The following is a 20,443-nucleotide window of genomic DNA, read 5'->3' on the forward strand; positions in this document are numbered from 1 at the left end:
ACAAAACAAAACCCGGGAGTTTGTATTTGTCTGAAAATTCATTGAAGATTGTAACGGGTCCAAAAGCCGTCATGAATCATCCCAGCTTGAAAAAACAGATGAACAGGTGGAAGGGAAGACAGATGAGGTCAACAGAGACGAATTGAATCAGTGGCACCTTTTAAGCATCTTTTTTGTCATATTGCTTTCACAGTCATTTTTCTTACATTCCAGCCTCACATTTGTCTCTTTCCCTTTGTTTGTTGGCATAGTCTTCCTCCATCTGTCCATTAGTCTTCTCACCTATCCATCCTATTGTTCATTGATCCACATCTCAATCACGTTCCCATCCTATCTGCTTTTCAGTCATGTCCCCTTTGCTCGTTTGATCCCATCCATCTACATTTAGGTCTTAATTCCCTCTTCCACAGCTGTCCATGCTCCATAACATCAATTTTAAACATTTTTAAAAAGGTTTCTCTTTGGATTTTCTTTATTATTGTTGTGAGTATTAAGAAAACCTTTCTGTCCATTGTTACGTGGATATTTCCATTTTAAATTAAATGGGTTTAAAATGTGGTGTTGCCATACTTTAGTCAGACAAAGTTTGACAATAATGCAACAGCGTTATTTTAGGATCAAGAGAAAAAATACTTTTAATTTGATTTTAACTTTTTTTTTTTAATTACAACTATTTATTCATACAGTTTGGTACAGAAAATTAAAACTATCTGAAATTATATCATTACTGTAAATCCACATGCACGCTCATCTGATCTTTAGCTGAAGTCTAGTAGTAGTATCTTCTGGACCAAATCCAAATCTACTGTAAATAGTAGTAGTAAGTGTGAGGGTTTGGTTTGTTTGATTTTGGTTCATGTTCTGTTTTCAGATTTCTTTTTTCCTCCACACAATGATCCTAAGTGAGTTTTAGGCCGAATCCGAATTCTTCCCCAAACCCCTCCAGCTTCTACCAACCCCGACACTTATCCCTCCAAAAAGAGAGTTATGGGAATCATCATGGAAAGTCATGGAAAGACTTTTAAATGTAAACTTTGTACTATAGAGCACATCCATGCATTTACTCAGCCATAAGTCGCTATGGCTCCCCCTTAAAAAAAAATTTGAACACCACTAAAGCTCTAAATGCTCTTACAGTTGGAGCAATAGGGAAGAGCCATGGGGCAGGGAATGAATTCAGATTCAGCCTTAAATTTTGTGAAAATCACTCAAACAAATGTTTCTTTTTCCCATGTTGTGGGACAATGTGAAAATTGCCAAATTTACACTATCCATGAAGTGGCTGCCAAACCGTAGGTCCTGAGACCATCCCATAATAACCTTGTTTTGATCACATAGACTTTTTTAAGAGACCTTTTTCCTTTTTTTTTTTTGGTTTCACCCACTGTGATTTCATCATTTTTGGGGGAGGGCCGTCCTCTATGCCCGTAATCCATTTTCACTGGGTACTATGTGTGTGCGTATTTTTGTGAGTTTTTGAGACGGCGGTGGGGCGACATTTTGCTCAAAGATGTGGAGAGAACGAAGAGTTGGACTTTCTGATTGGTTCATTATTTTTTGGGGTCTGGCTTTTGGCACGACACGAGTACGAGCAGATGCCACTTCTCATTCCATTTCTGACTTGAATCCAAATAAACTGGGATGATATGCCTCTTCCCTTTGCAAGACAAAAATAAATGACAGCAGATGTTAGAGTTTAAAATTTGGAGGAGAATTTGCAGACGGCGGATTCTGCCTTGAAGCTATCAGATAACAGAGAAAGTGTCCCACTTTTGGAGGTAAATGTAGCTGACTTTCAAATCCATACCCTGTCAGATTTTTAGAACGTTAGGTGAATGTGCTGCTGTTGGCCAATGAAATATCTTTAGTATCGCAAAGTGAGGTAAACAACAAGCGGTCGTGGATTTATAGAGGGTCAAAGTGTGTGGGCAGACTTTCAAACATCCAAAGATAGAAAAAGGAACTTCAGAGGAGAAAACAAAAAGACTAAAAGGAAAAACACATCAGGCACAGGTCTTTACATGGAAAGGGACTGGTGGTTAAAGCTGCGGCTGGAGGCCGCTCACCAACTTATTAACATTTTTAATCCTGCAAGGCCCTTTATCTCACCTCTTAACCCCAGGCTGAATGTCACCACTGAGGATCCACAGAGCTGTGATGGTGTGCTGAAAACATCCTTAGAGTTCACAGAAATGACAGTTGGAGCCACATGGATTAGGCAAATACGGCTAAAAAAATGCCGTCTGGACAGCGATTTCTCTGTCGGCCGTAATCCAACCAGATACATTTTTTAAATTGGCCCTCCGAAAGTATAATAAAATAAAAACTGTACGTCCATATTTCCTTTTTACGACAGAGTATTGGCCCACCAAAAAAAATAAATGAAAAAGTACAGTTACAAGAAAAAAGTTGTAAATTTATGAGGAGAAGTTATTTTAAAAAGACAGAAGTTATAATGTTACGAGGAAAAAGTGGTAACGTTATGAGAATAAAGTGGTAAATTAAACACAAACGTAATGATTTTTTACAAGACAACAGTTTGAATATTGTGAGGAAAGAAATTGTAATTTTACCAGCATAAAGTTGTAAATCTATGAAAAACAAATGTAAATTTACAAGAAGAAAGTTGTTGAGTTGTGGGCGGAGCCATTGCTCAGGACAACCCCGCCCCCTTCCTCTCTGCGATGCTAAGAGCTCTCTTTTTTCGAGCTCTACTGCTTGACTACAGACAATCACATGCCGTCTTTAGGTTGTCCAAAACTCTGCAGCAAGGCTTTTAACTGGAACCAGTAAACGGACACGCACCACTTCTCTTTTGCTTTACATTGGTTGGCAAATAAATTCTAAACTGATTTAAAATGTTGCCTTTATTTTTAGAGTCGTACATGGTCAAACCCTGACGTACACCTCTGACCTTTTAAGCCCGTACTCTTCTACCTGGTCCTTGAGGTCTTCCAACCAACATTCCAAAAACCCGCTTAAAGACTAGCGGAAATCTCTCCATTCAAGCTGTCGCTCCTATTCTTTGGAACTCCCCTCCATAGTTACTGCATCAGATTGACTCCATTTGAAATCAATGTTTTATTATTTATGAGCTGATTTTAGTCCTTGTTTTACTTTCATTTTGACTTTTAGTAGGCCCTGTTTTTTATTGAAACTTACTACCTCTGTGTTTGGTTTGGTTTTATGCCATCTTTTTGTAAAGCGCTTTGTGATTCTTTCAGTGAAAAGAGCTATAGAAAAAAAGCTTTTCTGTTTTATTCTATTCTAGTTGTCTACAAGTGGATGCATCAGAATGGAGTGGAGCAGAATGTAACATTTCAAGCTTAATTTTCTTCAAATATGTCCTCCATCATGAGAAAAATGCCACAGGAACACATTAAAAACACTAAATACACCATTTTCCTTCAACAAAACAATTCTTATAGACTTTTAAAAGTAAGAGTTTTTGTCCAAATTTACTGATGAGTTTGTTCAGCTGGTACTTTGTAGGTCGTTTTCTTACTTTTACTTTCAATGACCCGCCCCGGCTTCACAGACTCCCCAAACCCCTCCGCTCTGTTACCCTCAGGCTTCTGGGAAATGTCCGACCACTCGGCATCAGAGGAGCACTGCAGAGTTTTCAGGCTCACGGAAGAAATGTTAATAGCACTTCAGGTGTCCCTCTGAGGGACACCAAGGTTAAACCTTGGGATATCATTGCAGAATGTATGGTGTTTGGTCCCACAGGAAGGTGCAGAGGTCTCATCAGTCTGTGGCAGACTGACAGCCCGAGGTCAGAGGTTTAGATCCGTCTAAGCTCCCTAAGCTCTGCAGCCAGCCCCCACATAGCTGCTGCTAATAAGTGTGAAGTATGAAATGACAGAGGCCTGGATGATTCAGCAAAATCTTCCCTCCTCATTAACAGGAAGAGAAATGAGACTGTAAAAGAGATTTAAAATCCATCTAATGGCACTGAAGCCACGCTGACATGAGAAACAAATCTCTCACTCAAAGCAGCTCCTCATTACTTTTCAACGCCATGTATTTAATGTGCCTACGTGTGATCAATTACAAAGCCTTTCCTGTGCATATTCGGTTAATAACTTCGTTTTTTGCCTTAAACTGAGAGCTGCACATAGTTGGAAAAATTGCTTTTCTGAATCCCCTAAGCTAATCTCACATCGCGCATGTGATGCATGTTCAAGAACGTGCTAAATGGGCATTCTTGAATGCACTGGACTGTTGCTACCTGTTACTAGCGCGTGTCGAAGTGGTGCAAATCTGGTGAATCTTGCTCCAGGCCTTTCTTTGACAGCTCTACTCTAATATGTGAAAATGTCTTCAGCCTGCAGCAGCTCTGATTGGACAATGTGTGAATGTCTCCGACGGCGGCCGTCCAAATCAAGTGCCGCCCTGTAGCGGGTAATTCTGCACCAGTGGTCATTCGCAACTCAGATTGTGAGCTCACATCACAATCTTGTCAATTCACAAAAGTAGAAATTTTTGGACAACATGCCTCCCGGGATGGCAATGGCAAAGCACCAGCGCCAGTTTGGGGACATTGGGGACATCCTATCAGTCAGTTTTTGCTCTACTGCCTTCCTGCCACCCGCCTGTCACTGGACTGCAACAGCGCGACCTCCAAATGTGCTCGAGCGGCTACCGACCGATGTCAGAAAATCGTCCATTTGCCGTAAAATTTTTAGTATTTAGTCAGCCACCAATTGTGAAAGTACTCCCACTTAAAATGATGAGAGAGGCCTGGGATTTTCATACAACTATGAGAGACAAAATGAAAAAAAATAAATCCAGAAAATCACATTGTCTGATTCTTAAAGATTTTATTTGTAAATTATGGTGAAAAATATGTTTTTGGTCAATAACAAAAGTTCATCTCAATACTTTGTTAAATACACTTTGTTGGCAATGAAAGCTTTCAAACATTTTCTGCAAGTCCTCACAAGGTTTCCACAAACTGTTGCTGGTATTTTGGTCCAGTCCTCCACGCAGATCTCCTCTAGAGCAGTGATGATTTGGGGTGCCACTGGGCCATCCAGACTTTCAACTCCCTCCAAAGATTTTCCATGGGCCTAAGATCTGGAGACTGGCTAGGTCACTCCAGGACCTTGAAATGCTTCTTATGAAGCCATTCATATGCTACCCGAGCGATGTGTTTGGTATTTTCGTCGTGCTGAAACACAGGCTAAAGGACGTTTTCCCTCAAAATCTGACGAGACATAGACCCATTCATTCTTTCCTTTCCACGGATCAGTCGTCCTGGTCACTTTGCTGATAAACAGCCCCAATGCATGATGTTTCCACCCCCATGCTTTACAGTAGGTGTGGTGTTCTTTGGATGCAAGTCAGCATTTTTTCTCCTCCAAGCAGAACGAGTAGAGTTCTTACCAAAAAGTTCTATTTTTTTCCCATCTGATCATTGGACATTCTCCCAATCCTCTTCTGGATCACTCAGATGCTCTCTAGCAAACTTTAGACGGGCCTGCACATTACTGGCTTTAGCAGGGGGACACGTCTGGCACTGCAGGGTTTGAGTCCTTGGCGGCGTAGTGTGTTACTGATGGTAGCCTGTGTTACTTTGGTCCCAGCTCTCTGCAGGTCATTCACTAGGTCCCCCCCATGTGGCTCTGGAGTTTTTGCTCACTGTGTGGGGCGGCCGTGGTGCAGTGATAGGGGGGTCAACCTCCAATTGGTTCGATTCCCTCCTTCCCCGCCCCTGTGTCAAAGTATCCTTGGGCAAGACACTGAACCCCACCTTGCCTCTGCTGGAAGGTCGGCAGCGAGGCCCGCCACCAGTGTGTGAATGTGTGAATGGGTCTGTGACTGTAAAGCGCTTTGGGCCTTCAAAGAAGGTAGAAAAGCGCTATATAATCATACGCCATATACCATTCTTGTGATCATTTTCACTCCAAGGGGTGAGATCTTGCAGGGAGCCCCAGATGGAAGGAGATTATCGGTGGTCTTGTATGTCTTCCATTTCCACAGTTGATTTCTTCTTACCAAGCTGCTTACCTATTGCAGTCTTCCCAGCCTGGTCTGTCTCTGGTGTTCTTACACAGCTCTCTGGTCTTGGCCATAGTGGAGTTTGGAGTGTGACTGTTTGAGGTCAGGGACAGGTGTCTTTCATATAAATAACAAGTTCCAACCGGTGCCATTTATACAGTTAACGATTCAAAAAATGTCTTTGTCTTACTTTTATTTACTGCTATATGTGGTTTCCCTCTGATGCTGGTGTGGCTGACCTCTGCTTTGGAAGTCTGCAACAAAAACTGCAGCTGTCTGGACACGCACACCGGCTCCAGCAGACACAAAGGTTGGCAATTTGATGAGAATTAAGATAGCAACAGTCACAACTTCACGCTTCAGCTCATGCACATGCACAACCTGAAATGATTTCAATATCAAATATCATTTGAATAATGTACTTTTGTCAATTATGCCCATGCACGCAACAAGTTGGAATTCATTTTACCAAAAAAAAAGAATGCACACAAATTCACAAAAGATCAGAATTAAGATAAAGAATGACTCTAGTTCAGACAAAAGATTAAATTAAGTGTGAAATTGTGCTAGAATAGCACCCCTTCCTATTATTTGAAGCTGTATTGTGTTGTGCTGGCCTCATTGCTGTCATATTGCAATGACATAGATTGTTTGCGAGGACAGGAGGATGGTGATAATAATGCCAAAAAAAAGAAGTCGGGAATGAGGGGAACTGAAGAAGACAGAACAAACCAAGAGAGAACAGGATTAAGAGAATAAATGAGGAGCGGCACCACGTCTGAGATCTGCCACCTGAATATTTGATGAGCTTGTCAGCGGCGTGCGAGGAAACAATCTAAATGAAAAATATGGTGCGCATGGCTGAAAAGTGAAAATACCTTCAGATGCTTATTAGCATCTCTGTGTTGCTTTTTGAGGTATCAATGGAGCAAAGCATCAACATTCACGCACACAGCAGTACATTGGCAAAAAGCTTCTCAAGTCAGTCCAAAGGCAGTTTGCTGGAAAAACCCAAATCAGAACATTTGAAATGATAAAAATACAACAGTTTCATATCCAAAGCAGGTGATTCACCCTTCACAGATTTGATGAATCTTAAAGTGTTTTAAAAACTGGCCTTCTGAGACCTCAGTCTGAGTTAAACATCAAGTTGAGTGTGATAATAATTTTAAAATTAATTCTTTAACAACTAGTAAGTGACAGAATAATTTAGAAAAGGTTATTCAACTTTAATAAGTCAATTGTTATAATTTCAAATCTTTTTTTGACATTTTCAAGCACTGGTTTCTTAAAGTGAAAGTTTGACATTTGAAATTGTTTCAAAAGCTCCAAAAGGTACATTAATAGATTCTTCTTCATGCTGATGAATCACTTCCTCTGGGACTATAATCCATCAGAATGTTCCTTAAAAGTTTAAAGAGGTCATCAAAGAAGGAATTGAGTTTTTCTGTGCTGGGTGTTTCCACGTTGGAAGTACATCAGAAGTGTAAAGCCTTTGTTACACCTGTTTAGGGCGTTCACCCTAACCCTAACCCGTGGAGGGTCAAAGATAAGAGCGCCTGAATCTTAATCCTTTAACAGCGGGGCTTTAACTCCATTCTTTTGACTGCCGAAACTCTTCAACCACCTATGAAATTAATGTAATTGCAGAAATTCATGATTAATATACATAAAAAAATACAGCTTAGCCTCAAATACAGAAGGGGTTTATACAAATATACACCTCATGTGTCTGAAGATTCATAACCGTCCATTGTAACCGTAAAATCTGTCCAATACAGGAGTCCTTTAGCTCTTATCTGTTTGCTCAGCTGCTGGACAAAACATGTTAAGAGTAAAAAAGTACATTTGAAATTAAATGGTACATATGTCAAACCGTATTGTAAAACCTGATACTATTAGAGTAATAATTTTCACAAATATAAAATGAATAAACTTTTCTTTTCCAAAACCCTTCTGTTCACATCAACAGTTTTCCTGTCCCAGTGCGTCCACATATCTAGCTCGATCGATTAGGGTCAAAGGCCTTGCTTAAGGGCATAAATTTGCAATTAACAAGATTGTGGTGAACACTACTGTAAATGGTGTCTGTCCCATCCTGTTTCCGTTGCTTCAGAATTGATTCTGCCCCTGAGATGCATAAGATGCAGAACATTTCCACTGGTAATCTCTTTGATCAAAAAATAAATACTTTCTAAAAATTTAACTTTGTGTTTTTTCCCCATATGCAATCATTATAAAATGTATGCAGACCAATGTAAAGTTTTAAAACATTTAAAGCATTTTTATCAGTCCTTGCCTTTGGTATTTGCCATGTTAAGTATATACACTTTATATGTATTTAAAACGCTAATAAGAGGCATTAAACTGATAAAGCGCAGTTTTTTGAGAAGGCATGCAGATACGCTTTTGTCTTATTTACCCGTTTATTTCAAAACAAAGATCTTGTCCCTGATTCTGTGGATCAGTTTGTGTGGAGTAAGCTATGAGTGAGAATAATACCAAGCGATGATTGTTTTTTTTGTTTTACCTCTGAAGTAAGAATGTGCTTTTCACCCCTTGGCCAGATAAGGATCTCTGGTCTTCTTTGTATTTGTTCTAAAAGAAAAGTTACAACAACAACAAAAAAAGCAAGACAGGCTGCATGCGGCGCTCCAGCACAGAGATGCCTGGCTTTTTTCCCATCATTAACTCAACATGACTCCAATGGGAACCCCAGCATGATCCAATGAAGACTCCCCTTCGTGACGCTCGTTCAGAGTATGTGATCTATGACATTTACTCATGTGAACCAGTGTTTCTGCTGGCATCAAAGGAGCCAAACATGATGGGCTTATTGATCCGGTTCCAACTATGTGCGACAGAAAATCTGCAGAAGATGGCTGATATGGAAGCACTCATGCACTTATTGAAGTTATTCATTTTTTTGTGTCATTGAAAGTATTTTAAAATACCTACTAGTTAGAATTTAGCATTTTTAGATAGAACTTTAATTAATCCTGTGACAGAAATTTCATTTGTAACCATAGCAATAAAAAAGAGAACAAAGATACAAAAAAGGTGATTTTCTGATTTGTTTTTTTTTTTACATTATGAATATGCAACAATAAAAGAATTGTTGCTGTAAAATTACTTTTGAAAAAAGGGTACTTGACTAAAAGCAACAGAGTAAGGCCAAATCTGAATATATATTCCCTACCAATGATCATATTCCTACCTCAAATTGCTACGCGCTACGCGCTAACATAGCTCACCTGTGACTATTCTCAACGTCATTGAGTGGTAGTAACATCTGGATTTGAAAACACTGTTTTCAAGTACCCTTACCCTTTTTTTTTTATTCCACGGTTGTATGGAGCCACACGGGAGAATGTGTATAAATGCCCATAAATGTCCCGTTGATGGTGATGGTCAGACGGGCCGTAGGGGCATTCAGGCTGCCACGCCTCTGTCAATCTGTGGCTGTGGCTACATCAGTGAATGAATAATGGATACACATTTTAAGTGCTTTGAGGGCACAAAATCTATTATTATTAGTAGTATTTATTGTTCCTTCCAGTCTCATTAACGTCCCTTAAGGTGGTCGTACGAACCTTAAGGGAACTGCAAGACACACCTCTTCTCCCTTTAACTCTTGTGCTATCCTAGGCACTTTGACATTGGGAGTGGGGTCATCCTCTTCACCTTTATCCACCTGTGTCATACTAGGGATAACACGTCAATGTAAGGATCGGGTCATCTGGACCCCATAGGCTAGCACAAGAGTTATGATGTAGCTTCTCCTCTCTACAACCCTCCACAGACCCGGACAACCCAGAAACCCACAGCACCTGTACGGGTCAACCACATACAGGTGTATGTGACTGCAATTGTTCAGTATGATGTATTTGTTTGGTTTTGATGCTTCGACTGTTAATTGGGCCTCCCATTTGTTCAACAGCATTTACTAAGTTGGTCTCAATCACTCATTTGTAACTTAAACCCTGCAAGGTTTGAAACAGCAAAACTCAGCAGCTGTTTTGAGTTTTCCTGAGAATTAACTTTGTGTTTCTCAGACGTTTGTGTAACTGCAGACTCTGATGAGCATATTTACCTCTGCTGCGGACATTGCTCCGGAATTGTCTGCACCTCCTGCTGGTGCTGTTTCACAGTATGTCAGTGCAAACATGGACAAGTGTTGTTTGGAGAAAGAAAAGATGCATCCGGCACCACAGTTTAATCAGGCAAACAATAACTCATACACAATCAAAAGCTTATTTCCCCAGATATTTCCATCTCTCATATGCTTTAATTTGCTGTTTCTCCAAACAGCCGGCTAAGGAGGAGGAGGAAAAGGAGGTGATCTGAAGGAGAACCGGCATACGAATGGACAAAGATGCTGCAGAGGGAATTTGGTTTCTAATCCCAGCTCTGCGTGAGCAGAATCTCCTTCACTTTTCTTTTTCCACTTGGCTCTAATTACCCTGCAGAGAAATAAACTCTGCAAACTCAGTTTGTCAGCCGGAAATTTAATTGAAGTTTCCTCAAGGAAATCATTTTACAACTGTGAAGAGCGTCCCAGAGTCCACAGGCCTCTTATCATTAGTATTTTTAATAGTACTGCCAGCTATTGCTGCGGAAATTAGACATATTAATTTAACACGGCGTATGTAACATTTGCTTGTAATTTCTTTTCATGACCCTCTTAAGAGAATTCATTTATTTTTTCTGGTTTTCTGTTGAAGAATTTGGACGGTTAAAACGTCGCAAATCTGCAAACGGATGAAAACCGTTCAGGTTTGCTTTAGTTTGAGTCATGACCCGTTTGTAATCGAGAGATTTATGTCAGTAAAGAGGAGGTTTTGATTAATCTGCCTTTCCAGTGTTCTTGTCATGTTCTTTATTTCATGTCCTGTTCTAACACAAATTCCTTTGGTTAAGGAAATGAAGGGGTTTTGAGCCTCATTTCTTCTTTTAAAGTAATTTTTTTTCCCCCCAGTGGGCTGTACCTTGGTGGTTAGCACTCCTATTGCACTGCAATAAGACCAAGGTTCAAATCCCAGCAGGATCGTTTCTGTTTGCATGTTCTCCGGATGCAAGCATGGATTTTCTCCGGGCCCTTCAGTCCCAAAGCATCCTTCATAGGTTAACTGATGTCTCTAAATTGGGCCTGTAGATGTGAATGGTCCTGCAACAGACGGGTGACATGTCTGATTAGTAGCTGGGATAGGCTCCAGCAACCCTGTGACCCCAATTCAGCAGGTTTGGTGAATGAATAGATGGTTTGTGGTTCTTTTTGTGTTGACCTTAATCTCTGTCCTCTCTGTTCTCCTATTCATTGTCTAAGTCAGTTTGACCTCTATACCACGTTTAATTCTGGCAGTGCTTCCTAATATGGAATTCCATAACTCTTTATTTTAACTTAATTCTTTTGGATGAATCAAACTTAGACCACTTTTTGACTTGTCATCTGTTCCGTCCTGACCACATCCATCGCAGTCTGGTTTGGATCAGCCACCAGACACGACAGGGGCAGACTCCAGAGAACCATCGAGTCTGCAGAGACCATCATAGATTCCTACCTTTCCTACATTCAGGACCTGTACCGATCCAGGGTTGGGAACCGCTGGTTAGATCAATACACACCCCTCCCACCCTGGACATAACCTCTTTAGACTCCTCCCCTTGGGCTGTAGAGCTGTTACCACATCAGAATTTTTAAATCAGTTCACGTCTTTATTCAGTTTTTCCTATTCTTATTTTTGTTACTGCTATTTATGCTTTGTCTTTGTAGATCAGAGCACAAGTTACGTCAGGTATGTACACTCATACTTGGCTAATCAAGCGCTGATCTGATCTAAGTCCAGTATTTTGGTTGTAAGACCTCTGGTACAGAACTTCAAATACCTTCTAAAGGTATATACATATTTTTCAATTTTATTAAAAGATGTTTGCCAAATTATCTCGAGTTGCTATTTAACTTTATCACTTATGTAGTTTGATTCTCAGTTTCTTTCTCTTTGATGGTTTAATTTGCTCTAAAACAATAAAAACTGACCTAATATAAAAAAATATTGAAGTACTCTGTCACTGCTAATATTTTACATTCACTCGATGTGAACACATTGTTTAGCGTAACCTGGTGTCCGACTATCATTTACATAAAATTAAAAAGACACATGGAATAGCTTTTAAAGCTTTGGGTTTGAAAGAGCAAATTCATGTCTTTTTGATTATTCCAATGGGTTTACTATTTTTCAGTCAACAACTTCTCACATAAATGTATATATTGCTTAAACTTTATACAATGAAATGTTACAAACAAGATTTTTACTTTGCAAATTCACATTCATAGATAATTCAGTCCACTTACAAATATCTTTTGCATTTTTATATATTTTTTAACTGATCTGTTAACATTTTAATTCATTCATTTAATAACATTTCCTCACCAAAACAGATTTTTTTTATTAGTAAGAAAATGTATAAATGTATCTGCTGCTGTCATTTTTGAGGAATTAAACCCTGTAACTGTTTAAATTAAGGAAGTACGCGGTTCGAGACGGCGGTCCGACCCTCTGATTGGCTGCAGTCAAGCTATTATGATAATGAGGGGGCGTGGCTTCAATTGGGAGACGCTGAGCTGCTGAGAAACGCCTCATTGTGTCGATTTGACCCGGACAGCAGACGTTCTCTTGCCTCCTCTGTGTCTGTGAGCTTTCTGTCTTTGGTGGATTTATACTTCGAATCGTAACAATTTTAATCAAAGCAAAAAACCAAACTGCCCTGCAAGGATTTTCCCGCCTCCTCGGTCCCGGTTTTTCTTTGGAAATACGCGGAGCAGTTTGGAGAGATGTGCCCGGAGCGGACTGCGTGCGCGGGCTGGGAGCAGTGAGGCAACGCGTCCGGCTCCTTCCTCAGTGAATGATGAGGAGTCCCAAAGGTGCGTTTGGTCCCCGTGTCGGTGCTTAAAAAGCCAGTGCCGCTCCTTTTATCGGGGAGCGCGTGCGTGCTCCCAGTGATTGGCGGCTGTCAGTAACCCCAGGCAGCACGCGCCCGTTTTGTCTGATGTTTGTGTGTGTCCGCGTGCGCACGCTCGGACCTGTCCTGCTCTCCCGCTGGAGGTGGTATCAGATCCCGAATTCCTCTTGTTCTGCTTCCAAGTTTACCCCCCCCCCCCCCCCCCCCCCAGCGCCAGTCAGACCGCCGCGAACGAGCCTCCTCTTCATCAATAATGGATTCCCTGGAGACTTCAGGACCTTTCATTTGGTCCGCCATCATTTCCATAATCAAATTATCTCGATTGATGACCGAGAGCTGCTGCAAACACCCCGAGGAGGGGGTCTGGGGAGGGGGGGGGGGGTCTTAAAAAATAACAGAAGAACGTTGAGAAGAAGATTCATTTTCCATCTTTTGTCACGTGTTAATCAATCAGGTGTAGATCAGGTGACCACCAGACTTATAGCAAATCAAATGATGACGCCTTAATGATGCTCTAGTATTAAAGTAGATATTTATTTTGCTATATAGCTGCTCCGAGCTCCTTTCCTTTTTGAATTTATACCCCAAATCGCATTCAAGTGGAATTAAAATGCCAGTTTCACTTAAAAGAAATTGACTTTAAGGGAAATTTATAAACATGTCAATAAAAAAACAAAACAAAAAAAAAAAAAAAAAACTGAAGTTATACTTTAAATCCAGATTTGATAGGCTAAACTTTTATTTTGAAATGCATTTTGCACTTGCGTATGTTGATGGTCTCGGAACAGCATTGCATTAGACCTAAAGAAAAGTTTGCACCTTTAATATCTTCTTAGTGGTGCGATAACTGTATTTTAGGGTCGACTTTCTGTCAAAATCCCATAAAATTTAGTTATTTTATGCTTATTTTGGATGGACACTTAATTTTTTTTTCTCCTTTTTGCTCCAAGTTCAGCTCAAAAGTTTCATTATTTCTCTTTTAGATACTAAAAACTGGTGAAAAAATTTGAGCTTATTATTCTATTTAAAAAAACAAACTTTTTTGAATAAATGTAAAAATAAGAGTCCACCACCTCAGAACTTTATTTTTCAAGGTAAAGCATGCCGTTTTATTCCAAGACCCCTTTAATCAAACGCAGACCTGCAAATAAAAGTAAACTTTAGTTTAAATTGATTGGAACTGGCCTCTCATTAACCAGGTTGCATGCAGATTGATGCATGAGAGCTGAGCGGTCGCTGTGAAGGTCATCCTCTTATGGCGCTCAAACGGAAAAACAAAACCCCGAAAGAACACCGTGGTGTCAATTAATCATTCATTCTGCAAAAAAAAACAAAATAAAAACACTAAAATCCAGTTATTAGGGGTTGCATGTATGCAGGTTTGTGCATAAATCTCTGCAGAGTTGCAGTGTTGAGTCAGCCTGGTGCTGCACGTCAGAGGCAGAGGGTGATCTACCTCTCAAGAGTTAGAAGGAAGTGTCAGGAGGGTTCAATTTAAAAGAGAAATGACTGCTGGAGTGATCCAATTGACAAGGCAGACATAAATGTTTATGGGATGATCATGTGTGAAGCTAAGCATTAAGCGCATGCAGAGCTTTATGAGAATAAGGGCTTTAAAACTCATCTGACATCCCATTTTCATGGGATTTGCTGCAGATTTGCTTTGTGGAGGTTATCTGGATCTTTTCTTTTTCAGTGTATTTTTTTAAATTGCAGCCCCGCCACGAACGTTTGAGAGCTCTGACATGCTCACAATAAATGTCTTTGTCAGAGAAAAAAAAACCGAAAAGATAATTATTCCTGCTGATGCTAATTACATGATGTCATAACAGTTTTAATCAAATCGACTTTAAATTGGTGGTAACAACCCCCCCCCCCCCCATCTGTTTTCCAGTTTGTCAGTTGACTCAGCCTCTTCCGATTCACAAGCTTCTCCATTAGTTCAATTTTCCATTTTGTTACTTCCACTCCACTGGAAATATGACCTTTTGAAAAAGACCACAGCTCATTAGATTTTTAAATTATTCATGTAATCAGTTGATGAATTGGAGGACATTTTGATTCTGTCTTTATTGTGTCACGCTGTGCGTGGTGTGGTTTGTTTTTAAAGTCAAGATTCACGGATTTATCACCGAGTTGTCTTTTTTTTATTTTTTTATGTCCAGAATGATGTTGTTTTTCGGCATAATCCTCACTTTAGGGTCAAAGATCCACAGGTTCTTTTCTACACATGCAGACTAAACCAGGATTGACACCAAAACCGACATTTGGTCATGAAATCCTTCACCCCTGCCCCCCATCTCATCTCTGCTACTTTTGTTCAGTCAGAAGGTGCTGCGAAACGTCTTTCTGCTTCCTGGAGGAGCACCTGCCTTTCCTCATGGAACTCTGTGAGCCGGCCGGTGTGATCGGCCAGCTGCCGGCTCGCCGCTGCCGGCTCATTGTGTCCTCCGACCTTGGGGTGCGTTCAGACACAATAACCTGCGAGTCCTCGGTGGGCGGGAAGCGAAGAGAAGGAAACTGTGAGGGGGAAAAAAGTTATTCAGTGCAGTACGGATTAGCTGCGTCACTGTGAAGGACTCCAAACTGCTGCATGCCATCAGGAAATCTGCACTGCAGGATTCTCCTTTTGTTCTTGGCCTGTGTGCTGTGACTGACGGCAGGAGACCGCACATGTGAGTGTGGTCATCATGAACAAACATCTTGTTGCTTTAGGTCTTCATGCAGCTGAAATCTTTAAAACATAGGAATATGAAATACAAAAGTGAGTTTATCATTTTCACAGGTTATTTCCCAAGAAAAACGGTTTTTAAAGCGTTAATTTTTGACCTTAGACCAATTAAGGTACCGGTAATCTCCATGACCGTCTGAATCCGGCACGCTTTCTAAATTGAGAGAGAAAGCCAACAAATATGTATGTGCGAGAGCAACCTGAAAATAATCCATTCGTGGATTTTTATGCAAATTTCATGCTGTTCGGGGTCATGGGTGGGCTAGAGCCTGGGCCAGCTGACACTGGGGGAGAGGTGGGGTGCACTTTGAATCCGTCAAACAACCAGACCTGCATGCATTTAGTCTTGGAGACAATTCAAAGCCTGGAGGGGGAAGCCAGAACAAATCACTCTAGTCTTTATTGGCAGCTTTATTACAGTCTTTCATATCACCATAAAGGTTTAAGCTATGTCAAACAGGGAATAGAGAAAATGTTTGGTAGGATTGTAACTTTGGTTTGGTTCTAGGCTTCTAGACGGCTAACAAGGGTTCTCCTTTTTGCATTGTTGCTCTTTAATTTAAATGTTCCTCTCATTTCACGTGGAAAGGATACATTCATGGATTGAATCCTTGCTGTTGAGGACACATGCATTTCCTATAGCGGATATGAGACCACGCTGTAGCAACCCTTTAACGTCTTTTTCACATGTTCTGCATCAGGTATGGTGTTGCGTGACATAAATGTGACGTTAAGCTTTGTTTTCTGAGCTTGTCCTGACATTAGACTCTGTTTAACCCATTGATACTGGAGATTCTGCTGGCGTCAAAAACAAGCACACGTCAAACTACCAGGAGTCTTTCGACTGATTAATTCAAGAGATTCACGTTGATTATGTAAACACTTCACTAGTGTAAAGTTTACACATCACTGCAAAAATGCTTTTCTTAGCTTCAGAACCCAATGAAATTATGTTGATTGCATTAATGGTTGAAGAGTTACGGTCAGGAGCATAAAAAAGGGTTGAAGAGTTTACCCATTGATACCAGAGATGTCACCAGTGGCACGAAATAACGCACACTCTTTGAACTACCATAGCTCTTTTTTTTCTGTAACTCCTTTGGATTCTTAAGCGGTGAAAAGCAAAGCAGCTTTTTTCCACATCCGAATATATTGGTTAACTTTGTAAACACTCTACTATTGCAAAGTGTAGCGTATGTGTGAAGCATTGACCGTACGAGAGAACTGGACGCATCGCGTGTGATGTCATCCATAGGAAATGTCTGACTTCCGGCTCCGGCAAAATGAAGCCAATTCAGTCACCATATTTTCCCGGATACGGACGTTGCCATGTTGGAGCCAGATGAAAGTGATTGATCTGAGTCGATGCATCTGTGGCAACTACTTTCGCCAATCAGGAGTAAGCTTGTTCAATGTCCACACCCCTTCTGCTGAAAGGGAGCTCAGGAGAATCTGTCAATCAAACCTTAGGGGTGGGGGGTAGCGCTCACCACATGTGTTAATTGTGTAAGTGGTTAAGGAGTTAGGGTAGTTCACAGAACACCAGCACTGGAGCTAAAACTCTTGTGTTAAGGTATTAAGAAATTGTTGAAGATTGATCCAATTTAGTTGAACAATAACTTTTAATAAAGGGGAAATGAATAAATGTGATTTCAGAGTTGACGTTTATCTTGAGTGCAATGGAATTCCTGTTGTAAACTGCAGTTTTTAGAGCCAACTATACTGAGTTTACCAGGACATATAATGATGAGTGGGGTTTAAAGAACTACATGCAGCTTTTCTGGATAAATTATTCAAAGGCTGAATTGTCCATCTTCAGTGAGTGTTCCATGGACAGTTGTTTACGAACCTCCCGGCTAGACCTTTTTTAGTTGGATATCAACATGTTGATGGCAGGACCGCCGGCTGCTGTGAGCGAGTTTAAGATCCGAGCTTCTGCCTTCAAAGAATCTTCCTGGGTGTGCGGGCAGAGCAGATCGAGCAGATAGCGGGACAGGTGTGTTAAAGACCGCTTCAGAGGCGGTTTGATCTGTAAAGCTGCAGCAGGCAGTCGAGCATCTCCCTGTTTAGAGAATCAGGCGTGAAGGCCAAATCTCTGTTGTAATCGGTCTGAAAGTACGACTTCTGTCTTGAGGCCCAAATGTTACTGCCAGGCCTCCCTGTGCTTCCCTACCATTATATCACTCCATAATTGTATCCAATGCTGCCTCTGACAGATAAAGTCCCTTTATTACTGTTGCCTCAGGTACTCTGGTTGTTGCTATATTTTGTTGGACGTCATCGTCTCGGTTTCTCTTCTGAGCAACACGTTGGGTTGCTTTTTATTCTTGTGGAACAGAAAGACATTACCCTTTGACAGTGGCTACAATTGGAAGTTACTTCTTTGGCCTTTGTCTGCTAGCTTTAGGGGTCACCACATTGAATTATCTGCCTTCATCGATCTTTATCCTATTATCCTTGTTCACGGCAACCACCTTCATGTCCACCTTCACTACAACCACAAAGCCCTTTTCGTGGTAGCTCCAACTTCTACATCCTTTTACCAACATCACTTAACACCATCTCAATCTGCTCTTTTGCACTCATCTCTAAACATCTGACACTGATGGATTCATCCCCAATTCAATATATCCTCCGATAGAGAACCTTGACATCTTCAACCTCCAGCTCTACCCCCTGTCTCTTTCCCAAACCAGCAGCTTTCCTTTCATGCTTGCTGATACTCTTTTTGTCACACACCACACCTGAAACCTTCTCCCACCTGTTCCAAACTGCTTACTTGTGTCTCTTCACCTCTTTACCACACTCTCCATTGATCTGGACTGTTGACATGAAGTACCTAAAGTCATCCGCTTTCATCTACTCTGCTTCCTGTCACCTCACTATTTCTCATGTGTCCTTCTCACTTACACAAAGATACTGTCGATTACGAGTTGCTAATAACAAAAATGTTTCAGGTGATGTGTTGAAAGGGATTTGGACAGAAAATGATTGAAAAGTTGGTCTAAAGAAGTTAGTGGTCAGTTTAATCCAATTCTAATTCACGGAACATTATTATTATTATTATTATTTTGTAATTTCATTAGTAAGGGAACAGTAATGTAATCTGTAATAAGGGAGCCGGTTAAGCTCGTGCTGGTTTGCTGCGCCTTTCGTCCGTGAAACCCAGGTTCAAATCCGGGCTGCTCCCTATTCCCTTCTCTACCTCTGTGCTGGTCCCAAGCCCGGTTGTTTTGAGAGGGTTGCGTCAGGAAGGGCATCCGGCGTAAAACATTGCCAAGTTTACCATGCGACTCGTTCGCTGTGGCGACCCCTGATGGGAAAAGCCGAAAGAGAAAGAAGAATGTAATCTGTAAAAATTTTACTGTCAATAAAGGAAGGGATTAGGGTTGGGCGATGTCCCCTAATTTGGCCGTTGACGATGTTTGCTGTCAACCATCGGGATGGACGATGACATCGTCGGGGGGGGGGGGGGGGGGGGGGGGGGGCTTGGGGGGGTATTTTTACATTTTTCGTTCTTATATAACTGCTATTCGTTTTTTTGCTTTTTTCATTTTATTTCCCAATCCGCGATGATCCAGTATAAACTGAGGGAAGTGACTTTAACAAAAAAAGTAACAAACAAAATAGAAGAGAAGTAGTCCGCTCCCGCACTTCCGGGGGAGTGCGGACTTACAGCTTTGTGTTTGATGGGAAGGGGGGGGGGTACATGAGCGATATGTGTGGGAGATTTAAGACTGCGATCCGTCCCGCAGCTCTAGGGGTACAAGCAACCGAACTCAGAACCGGGTCTAAAAGTGTGTGTCTGAGCACAGCTCGTATCGTCAGCACACACAGCGGTTTGAGCATCAAAGCAGAAATGTCGCTCAGTCCTTAGAAAACATTCAAACAATCACGCGGATTTGTGTTTCCAGTCGTGTCCCGACTAAATAAAGGCTGATGTTATTCTTACATGTTTACGTGCAGCCAGCAAGCAGCGCCACCCAAAGCTAATGTTGTTAGCCCGTGTTAGCATACTGCTAATCCTGGCTTCGTTCAGAAAAAGCACTGACCACACGGATTAAAATTCAAATGATGAGCGAACAGGTGTTTCATAATAACCGTAACATTATTAAAAGCACGTTTAGAAGATCATCTCGTATTTTACCGAGCTGACATGTCAATGTATATAGCCGCTCGGCGCTGTTTAACAATGTTTTGTATTGAATTGTTACATACAATAAAGTTTGAAGAAAAAAAGCCGCTCGGCGGAATTTATATCCTTCCGTTTTTCAAACCCTACTGCGCATGTGCGAATGATTTATTCCGACGGAAAGTGTGACCTTAGTGAACGTTTTTATATTCTAAAAACATTTTTCTGGGCCCATGTACACGGTTGGATTCTAATCCGACCATTGATCCCATCAAGATATTTTTTACATGTAACCGCGGCTTATGGTGTCGACGCGCAACGTGGCGGGGGCGTGGCATCACGATGGTGGTCTCTCCATCGGGATGTCAGTCACCCATCACGATGGACGATGATATCGTCCATCGGCACAACCCTAGAAGGGATGATGATCAACATCATGTAATTTAGAAGAAAAGTTCCTTCCAGAACATCTCGATCTGTTTCTGAAGGTTGAATGCCATATTTAATACAGGATTAGCGACTGAAGGGCCACTTCAAACCTCATGTTTCTCTTCATCGCACACACCTACGGTGTTCTAATCAGCCAACAGCTCAGTAGTGCATTGAGACTCTGGAGA

General features: G+C 41.2%; 1 protein-coding gene across 3 annotated transcripts in view; it reads left to right on the forward strand.

The window, feature by feature from the left end:
• Positions 1–20,443, forward strand: part of LOC101160329 (semaphorin-6C) — a 203,229-nt gene that overhangs the window by 18,137 nt on the left and 164,649 nt on the right. Inside the window, exon 1 of one of the 3 annotated variants that reach the window (XM_020706938.3) lies at positions 12,622–12,925. The exons of 1 other annotated variant lie outside the window; for it this stretch is intronic. The gene's annotated coding sequence lies outside the window, so the exon portion shown is untranslated. Of the gene's footprint in view, positions 1–12,621; positions 12,926–20,443 lie in introns of those variants that run through there. One more of the 3 variants, XM_011480925.4, reaches the window with a different exon arrangement.

This window comes from Oryzias latipes, chromosome 11 (genome assembly GCF_053564925.1).
Source record: "Oryzias latipes strain Hd-rR chromosome 11, Olatipes_Hd-rR_3.1".
NCBI lineage: Eukaryota > Metazoa > Chordata > Actinopteri > Beloniformes > Adrianichthyidae > Oryzias > Oryzias latipes.